We start from the raw sequence: 10,370 nt of genomic DNA on the forward strand, positions 1-10,370 counted from the left end.
TGTTCGCCAACTCACTGATCTCGATCACAATGAAATGATGGATGCAATGAAGCAATAACAAAAGAAAGAGTTTTTATCAAAACAAAATGTGCAGCAGTGCTGCAACAAGAACACTATGTGTTTATAAAAATATCAAAAACTCTGTCTTACAAAATACAACTCAATCATATATATAAGGGGAAGGACTCCCCCTCAACTGAATCACCTTTGATTCCCGATTGAGATAAACAAGGAAACAAGAATCAAATAAGTTTATAACAGATATGTATTTCATATTCTTTCCTAACAGATAAACATCTATTTTCCTAAAATATCTCAAGGATAATTTAGACAGATATCTACCAAAAACAAACTCAATCTTTTAGTTGTAAACATGATATGCATGATATGCATTTACCTCATAGATCGAGATCAGAGTGACTGTAGTCAAAAACCAGTCGAGCAAGACTTCTCTTGGTTGAGCTAGGAAACTTGAGCTTTCCAGATTCTTAGGTTGAATATGACTGCCATACCCTTACAATCTCCCCCTATGGCATTCATATTCAACCTTGATGTTTTTGTACCTGTAAAGACACAGTTTAAGTATCACAGATAAAAATACCAAAACTAAAATACTTGGAAGTCTCTCGTGATTCTTTATCTGTGAGAACAATATCACATATGAGAATCAAAGATCATTGAGACAGTACCAAAAGATTTTACTGATCTATTGGGATCAAGACTCATCATCTCCCATGATCAGCAAAAAGATTACAAGTACCATTGTTCAATAAATAAACAAAGCATCCAAAAATCTGTGCTTAAGCACTTACAACCCAAGAACCGAAGAAAAATTGTTCAAGACTATTTGAAACTGCATAAAACAAAAACAGCAAAAGACTTCTCCCCCTTGAATTTGAATGCCTTAGGGCTTCCAGTCCACTTCGTCAAGAAAGTCCTCCTCTTCATCACCAATGACACCAGTGGGAGGGGATTGTGGCTGCATAGCTTGAAGATCCAAGATGGAGCCAGACAGATTTGCAAGAGTGCGATGGATTGTTTGGAGCTCCCTTAGAACCGAGTCAAGCATGCGACCATGTGCCTCCTGTCGAGCCCGGATGACAACCATGTATTGAAACATCTCATTCAGGTTGGCCTGAACATTGTTGGGACGGTTGTTGTGCCGTCTTGGCGGAGGGGTGCGATGAGGAGGAGAAGGAGGTGGAGGAGGAACGACCTGAGGAGTGCGCGGTCTTGGAATGCTAGGATCATGAGCTTCTTCAGAGGGATGAGTAGGAAGGCCTAGAGCTCTTCTCCTGCTATACCAATCTTCAGGATGAGGTCCTCCCCAGTTGGTAGAGTTGATGCGTGTGACTTCCTTACCACGAACCATGTCGCCTGCACACTTAAGCAAAGAAGTGAGAACTGAAGAGAAAGAGACGATGATGAGGGAGAGACCTTGGCCTGGCAATATATACTGCACAATTAGGGTTAGAGCAGGCAACCAAAGAGACGGAAATCAATTAGGAGAGTAATTCTAGTAATAAATGACCGAGATTCTTTGAATATCTAGGAATACCAAAATCAACTCCCCCTAAAACAGTGGACCAATGAGGAAGAATTGTTGATATGCTCAAGAAAAAGAAGAGATTTTAAGTCACGCATGCAATGAAGATCTGGGAAAAAAATCTGCATGAAAATCTTGTCAAAATATTTATTCAAACAAGCAAAAGATCTTGAATTATGAAGTGGAACATTGTGATGTATTCTATTAACTAAAACAAATACTCTGAGATCACATCATAACAATTTGAGATTGAGTGTGTGCTTTTACCAGATATGGATTACCACACAAGGCAGTGCATGTCATCAGATTGGAGGAACACAACACAACAGATCATTGTACACTTGGTGCCATTTCCTTGGATCAGCAGGAAAAGAAACATTTAGTGAACCTTAAGACCTTTCATTTGATCTTTAACAGCTTAAACCTTAGCTTGCTGTGTTTATTTTGGTTTCTTTTGGTGCTTTGCATTTTCTTAGACTGACGCTCTGTAATACCCTAGATTTTCATTTCTATTTTTCTTGTTTTATTCCCTTATTTTAATGAAGGATTATTCATGAAAATTCTTAGGTTTATGCGAAGTTGAAGTTCGGGAGTTTATTTAAAGTTGCCTTGACTTTTAATAGGCCAAAAGTTGACTTTATTTTCCGTAAGTTATCTTTGAAAACTTCCTTCATGAAAGTTGTAGAGCTTGTCGATACGAGTTCGTAGACATGCGACACGTCTAAAACGGATGTCGTATGAGAAAGTTATGGTCAGAGAAAGTTAGTTTCCGGGTTTGGAAAGTATATATAAGTAGAAAAATGTGTGGGAGTTATTTTTTTGAAGCCCTAAAGTTGCAGCAGCCAGTTTCCAGTTCTCTCTCCTCTCTCCCGACTCTCTCACGCTCTCATTCTTCTCCGGTTGATTTCTCCCTCATCCGACCACCAAATTGGACGCCGCCGGTTCCGTTGGACTCGTACGGACGCCCTCTCCATTTCTGGGGCAGTCTTGCTTGCCGTCTCGCCGCCTAGGAGCCGCCACGGAGCAGCAAAGCTGCTGCTGTCTCGCCGGAAAACCGGCGATTTCGGCGGCAACGAGAGGCTAACTTAGGTGAGTCTGGTTCCTCTCATCCTTCTAGTAGTGGCTAGGCATAGATTGAAGTATGTTTATGAGTTGTTGAGCCCGAATTTGCAGATTTAAGGTTGTTTTCGTGGTGGAAGTTGCGGGGCAGTTTCGGGCAGTTTCTGGCCAAAATTGTTTAAAACCTCAGGTATTAAAGTTGCTCTCCATGCTTCAATCTACAAGTTTCATGTTTTGAGTTTTCTCAAATTCGGAAGTTTGGGGTGGCGCGTGAGGCCCACTCGCCGCCGCCTGTGGCGGCGCGTCCGGTTGAGTTGCAGCCCTAGTTTCCTGTGGTTAGGTAGTCCTTACTGCTGTGAGCTTGTTGAGTGGTAGTGTGGCTAGTTTTAAGAAATGTTGGCATGCTAGAACGTTAAGTGTGATTTTAGGTTTGTTGGAGGTTTGAGTTAGGAATGGAGGATTAGAGGCAGCCTTTGTGGGTCTCTAAGTTCGACGACGTTGGAAAGTTGTCACCTCTTGAATTAAGGGTTAGTTAAGGGTATTGTGTTAACCTATAGTATTTTAGTTACTAAGGTTTTAATTGTGCTATTTTTAGGTGATTTGTGAAGTTGAGTTGGTTTACCTTGGTCGGTTGTGGAATTTGCAGCGGGAGATTTAGGTGAGTAAACCTCACCAAGGTTCACTTTTGAACCTAAGGATATTATGGTTATATAATGATAATGATGGTGATGTTGGTTTTAATATCATGCTTTTAATTGTTTTAAAATTTCATGAGCTTGATCGCCAACGGCTCATAGGTAAGATAAAACAAGTTTTCTTTATATTGTGATGTTGAGAATAATGATGTGATTTATATATTATGTTGTTGAGAATAATAATTGTGATCTTGTGTTGTTGTGGATAATGTTGTGAAAATTTTTGTGCTTGTTGGATAAATAGCCAAACCGGGTTCCAAGCCCTTTTTGGGTGATTGGTTGCGGTTAAGATGCTATTTATCATTTTTGTATTGATATTAGACAGTCAAACCGGGTTCCAAGCCTTTGGCCGGGTGATTGGTTACGGTTAGGAATAGAGCTCTAGTCCGTCTGTCAGTGTAGGTCATGGGAGATACTATATGGTATCTGGGACCCATGGGTACACATAGTGTTGTGGTAGGTCATGAGAGGTATTTTATTAAATATCTGGGACTCATGGGTACATCTCTTGGGTAATGTGTTTGATGTGTGGTTTGAATTTATTGATCCAATCTCTCTTGTGAATATTGGATGTGATAAATGTTGTGTTGTTTTTGAGTTTACTCATATGAGCTTTTTAGCTTACCGGGTTTGTTGTTTACAACCCGGCGCACCATTTCTTGGTGTAGGGGTTAGACCTGCAGGTGAGGATCAACAGGGTTGAGATGGAGGCGTAGTGGCAGGTTTTTTTTTTGTTGTTGGGTTTTGAGTGTCTTTGTATATTCTTTTTATATACATTGGGATATGAATTATTAAACTCATGTGAACATTCCCTTTCTTGTTCTCAAGTTATGTAAACAAGGAAATGTAATATTTAACTCAATTTGGAGTTGTATGTAAATTTACATTTCGCATTGAGTTTATTTTCCTTGATTTTTGTTGAAACAGGTTTTGGGATATTAATATTTTAGGATATATCATGCCAAAATTTTTGAAATTTATCTTTCGAAAATTGGGGCGTGACACGCTCTCCTTTTGGCTTGAACACCCTGAGAAGTTCGCCACATCCAGAGCCATGTTACTTCAAAGAAACGTCAAGTCCAGCACAAATTGATAGCCTTTGGTTTTTTTTGAGTCACCGATGATCATGAGTGTGTTCTGTCAATCTCATGGCATGCCGCGCTTGATAGTATACCACAAAAAGAGTAAAAATAAAAGTGATACAGATATAGAGTGATGATGTGATAACAAAATATAGTAAAGTCCAGAATAAGACACAATGAAAAGTCTCATAAATAGTTCTTATGCGTAGAAATTTTCTCTTGACAAATTTCAAGATCAGACATGTCATTAAGCAGATCAGTGCAGAAGTAACTTAAAACTCCAGAATTCCCAGAGCATTTCTCAACGTTAAGAATCTTTCAGTGTCCAAAGTTTTAGTAAACAGGTCAGCAAATTGAGATTCAGTAGGAACAAAATTCAATTCAAGAATTTGCTTCTCAACTAAGTCCCTAATGAAGTGATATCTGAGTTCTATGTGCTTAGTCTTTGAGAGTAACACAGGATTCTTAGTGATACTAATAGCACTGGTATTGTCACAAAAAATAGACAACTTACCTTGGGAAATACCATAGTCAGAGAGCATTTGTTTAAGCCAAAGCATTTGAGTACAACAAGATCCAGCTGCTACATATTCAGCTTCAGTGGTGGATAAGGAAATGTAATTTTGTTTCTTACTATGCCAGGCCACCATATTGTTTCCTACAAAGAAACACCCTCCAGAAGTGCTTTTTCTATCTTTCAAATTTCCACCCCAATCTGCATCAGAGTATGTAGCAATTTCTGCATTAGTATCAAAAGTGTAAAATAAACCACAACCTGTTGTTTCAGCAATATATCTAATAATTCTTTTCACAGCTTCCAGATGTGATTCTCTCGGGTCTGCCTGAAATCGTGCACATACGCCTACACTAAAGGATATGTCCGGTCTGCTGGCTGTGAGATACAGTAAACTACCGATCATAGACCTGTACAAGGTTTGATCTACAATTTTTCCCACTTTATCTTCAGTAAGCTTAGTAGTTGTGCTCATTGGATTTGTGGATGTCTTCTTGCTATCCAGGCCGAACTTCCTGACTAAGTTTTCTGCATATTTAGACTGAGAAATAAACATGCCATTGTCAAGTTGCTTAACTTGCAAGCCAAGGAAAAAGGTTAGTTCACCACACATGCTCATCTCAAATTCACTTTCCATCACAGATTTAAATTGTTTCACAAGTAAATCAGAAGTAGAGCCAAAAACAATATCATCAACATAGACTTGTGCTATTATGATATCAGCATTAATTTTCTTAACAAACAAAGTCTTGTCGATTGATCCTCTAGAGTAACCTTTTTTAACAAGATACACAGAAAGTCTGTCATATCATGCTCTTGGAGCTTGTTTTAAGCCATAGAGAGCCTTTTTAAGTTTATAGACATGATCCAGATGATGTGGATCCTGAAAACCTTGAGGTTGTGCAACATACACTTCCTCTTGTAAAATTCCATTTAAAAAAGCAGTTTTGACATCCATCTGAAACAATTTAAATCTAAGATGACAAGCAACAGCAAGAAGTAGTCTAACAGATTCCAACCTAGCTACAGGAGCAAAAGTTTCACCAAAATCAATTCCCTCTACTTGAGAATATCCTTGTGCTACTAATCTAGCTTTATTTCTTACGATATTACCTTTCTCATCACTTTTGTTCCTGAAAATTCATTTAGTCCCAATGATGTTACAATTTTTAGGTTTGGGAACTAAGTCCCACACCTCATTACGAGAGAACTGGTTAAGTTCTTCCTGCATAGCACTTATCCAACTTGAGTTAGTCATTGCCTCTTTCACAGTTTTAGGTTCAATTAAGGAAACAAAACCAAAGTGAGTGATAATGTTAATGTCAGATTTCTTTTCATATACAAAACATAAAAGAACCTGTTCCTGTGAGATGATGTCTGAGTTGTGTAAAGAATCACTTTCTTGTAGGCTTGACTCAGCAACCTTCCTTCTGGTTTGAATGCCTTCGGATGCTTTTTCAATAATATCTTGAACCGTATGATCCATCTTGACTTGTTTGAAACCTGTTCTAAATTTTGGAGCTGTTGCAAAGATGCCATCATCTTCTGATTCTGACTAAGTCTCTTCTGAGGAAGGATTTGTCATGGAGATCTCGGTGTAACTATCTGTATTTTTCTTTTGTGCGTATAGAGGGTCATTAACAGAAACATTAATAGATTCCATCATTAATTTAGTTCTATTATTATACACTTTATATGCCCTGCTGTTTGTAGAGTAGCCAAGAAAAACTCCTTCATCACTTCTAGGTTCAAATTTTCCTAGATATTCTCTATCTCTTAGAATGTAACAAGGACTGCCAAAAATGTGAAAATATGAAACAATTAGTTTCTTACCTTTCCATATTTCATAAGCAATATGATCTGTACCTGGTCTCAAATACACTCTATTCATAGTATAACAAGCAGTATTGATGGCTTCTGCCCAAACACAAGGATTTAAACCTGCTGCGTGTATCATGACCCTAGACATCTCTACTAAGGCTCTATTTTTCCTTTCAACTACCCCATTTTGTTGTGGAGTGATAGGAGAAGAGAATTCATGAAAAATCCCATTACTAGCACAAAAATCAAAGAATGCATTATTCTTAAATTCAGTTCCATTGTCTGATCTAATTCTAGAAATCATCAGCTGAAACTTTTGTTTTTCATTTTCTAATCTCTTACTTAGAGCCTTGAACAAGTCAAAAGTTTCATATTTGTCATGCAAGAATTCAACCCAGGTGAATCTAGAAAAATCATCAACTACAACTAAAACATAATTTTTACCACCCAAGCTTTCAGTCTGAGATGGTCCAACAAGATCCATATGTAGCAGTTCTAGGACCTGAGAAGTAGAGACTGCATTGACAGCCTTATGAGGAACCTTAGTTTGCTTTCCAGTCCTGCATTCACCACAAATTTTGTCCGTGGATCGGATCCTTTAAGGAGAGGTAACTCTCTGATATATCCCTTGTTTGAAAGTCTTTGAAGATATGGATAATTCATGTGACCAAGTTTTTTGTGCCATAACTCCATTTCCTCTTCACATGATCTAATGGAGAGACACGGAAGAACCTCCATATCTTCAGATGATGTATGATAGCAGTTGTCTGAAGCTCTCCTTCCATGCATAACTCTTTTTCCTGCACTGTTCAAAACTAAACATCTATGTTTGTTAAACCAGACATCTTCAAAATCATCAGTTAACTGACTCACACTAACAAGATTTGCTGTCAAGCCATCAACAAACAAAACATTTTTTAACTCAGGCATTCCAGGTGCCTTTACAGTTCATCTTGCCAGAATAGCAGCCTTCTTTCCATCCCCAAAAGTCACATTACCTGTGGTGACTTCATCATTGAAAGCAGTGAACCACTCCTTATTTCCTGTCATATGTCTGGAACACCCACTATCAAAATACTAAGTATCCTTGTGCTTACTTGCAAGAGCTGTAAAGGCAACTAAACAAGTAGCTGAAGCATCATTTAACTTAAGATTTTCCTTCCTTTTAATCCACAGTATTTTCTTCCTTTTAGGACTTGATTTGGTTTGAATTATGATTTTTGACAGTTCATTGATTTTCTCCATTTGAGTTTTCAAATCATTTTTGAGTGATTTAATGTCATTTTGAGAATTATTTTGACTCAGAATTTTGCAACTAGGTCGAATGTGTCCTAACTGACCACAGTGATGACAAGTAGGAATGAAACGATTTCTAATTAATTGCTTACCAGAGTTTACCTTTACTTCTTCTGAAAGAGAGTGTGTGATGAGTTTGGAAGACTCTTCTGGTTCAGCTATCTCAGTTTTTAAGCTAGAAACAAACTTTGTTTCTAATACCTTTTCTCCCTTATATCCCAATCTTAATCTGTCCCCATATCTTCTTCCAACCAGCAACATTTGAGAGGATTTTTCTGAGCTAGTTTTGAACTGTTCGAATTTTTCAGTTGAGATATTCAACTTGTCCTGCAGATTTGAGATTTCATTAGTTAATTTTAAGTTCTGATCTTTTAAAAACAATACCTCATTGACTAGCTCGGATCTTTCAGTCCTCCAGGTTCCCTCATCTCCACTTTGCAAGTTTTTTAGCTCTTCTTCCAGTTTGGTTTTTTCAACTTCCCAACTCTGTTGTAAATCACTAAACTTTTTCTCCATTTTCTGACATTTAGAGATCCATACTTCAGCCTCATCTTGTAGAACTTTATTTTGCTGAACCAATAGATTTGAGGCCTTGAACATTTGAGCACAATAATAATCTAGTCCTTCTTCAAAATCCTCATCCGAATCTGAGTCTGAAAACCCTTTAGTTGAACAAACAAAAGCTACAGTTTGTTCTTCATCATCATTCCAAGTAGAGAGTAAAGACTTATTAGTACCTGCATATTTCTTATTTCCACAGTCAGCAGCCATATGGCCAATGCCACCACAGGTAAAACAAGTTGGACCAGAAGGAGTAACATTTTGATTAAACCTATTCCCCTCAGCTCTAGAGCTTGAGCCTCCCTCAGACTTTGAGTGGGGAAACTTTCTAGAATTAAAATTTCCTTTGGAATTTCTTCCAACTGAGTTTTTGTTTTTCATAAACTGTCTGAATTGCTTAGTTATTAGATACAAGTCTAGTTTTTCTGAATCTTCCTCACTTCGCTCATTTCTTTCCTTTTTGGTTGCTTTAAAGGCTACACTTTTTGGTTTCTTCTCCCCACCTATCCATCTTTGCTCAAAAGCCTTAAGATTTCAAAGCAATTCATCTAATTTCATGGTATCTAAATCATAAGCATCTTCAATACTGATAACCTTTCCTTGATAGCTCTTAGGCAGACCTCTGAGAATTTTCTTAACAAGTTTATGCTCAGGAATTTTCTCTTTTAGACCCCTACACTGTCCTGCCACTTTTAACACCCTTCTATAAAAATCATCTACAGTTTCATCTTCTTTTAAAGTCATAGTTTCAAATTCATAAGTAAGTTGTTGCAACTTTTGAGATCTTACCTTTTTGTTTCCTTCATAGGTGAGTTCCAGTAGATCCCATGCCTCCTTGGCTGTTTCACAATGATTTACACTGATTCTCTCTTCTTCAGACAAAGCTGTGAATATGCAATGTCTTGCCTTGTGATCTGCCTTTTGAAGATTGACTTCTGTTGTACTCCAGGTGTTTCTGGGTTTAAGTGTCACTATTGAAGTTTTCTCATCAGTAAGAACAGGATGTTCATAACCATCCTCAATGACAGTCCACAATAATTCATCTACTGAAAATAAAAAAGTTTTCATATATATCTTCCAGGATGAGTATTGCTCACAACCTCCACCAAAGAAAGGTGGATTGTTAATCGATCCATTTGACTTGGATAGGTCCATGTTTTGACAGGATCTTTTACTAGTAAGACTAGTACCTGCTCTGGTACCAAATGAAAAAAATGACTAGGACCTATTCACTGGTATTTCTTTGTTTCTGAGTTAAAACAGTTTGCAGGAACCACGAGAAGAACAAGAACACCAGATTTGACTACAGTGTAAACCTTCCATAAGGAAACCTCACTGCGAGACTTTATAGTAGTCCACACTTAAAACAATCCACTAAGAGCAAATAGATTTACAGTTTCTATCAAGCAGTGAAGTATAAAACATTCACGTTTACTAGCATACAAACTAGCTTGATCTTTTACAACCGATCTTCCTATTCTACAATCAATGGATCCAGCCTTGAACAGATGAACTAAGCACTCCTTGTTCGCCAACTCACTGATCTCGATCACAATGAAATGATGGATGCAATGAAGCAATAACAAAAGAAAGAGTTTTTATCAAAACAAAATGTGCAGCAGTGCTGCAACAAGAACACTATGTGTTTATAAAAATATCAAAAACTCTGTCTTACAAAATACAACTCAATCATATATATAAGGGGAAGGACTCCCCCTCAACTGAATCACCTTTGATTCCCGATTGAGATAAACAAGGAAACAAGAATCAAATAAGTTTATAACAGATATGTATTC

At 37.6% G+C, this 10,370-nt stretch overlaps 1 protein-coding gene across 1 annotated transcript in view; it reads left to right on the forward strand.

Moving 5' to 3' along the window:
* The window catches only part of LOC101296012 (DDB1- and CUL4-associated factor 13-like), a 17,129-nt gene that overhangs the window by 5,112 nt on the left and 1,647 nt on the right, over nt 1-10,370 (forward strand). The gene's annotated exons all lie outside the window — the stretch shown is intronic.

This window comes from Fragaria vesca, linkage group LG5, assembly GCF_000184155.1.
Source record: "Fragaria vesca subsp. vesca linkage group LG5, FraVesHawaii_1.0, whole genome shotgun sequence".
In the NCBI taxonomy this organism is placed as follows: Eukaryota; Viridiplantae; Streptophyta; class Magnoliopsida; order Rosales; family Rosaceae; genus Fragaria; species Fragaria vesca.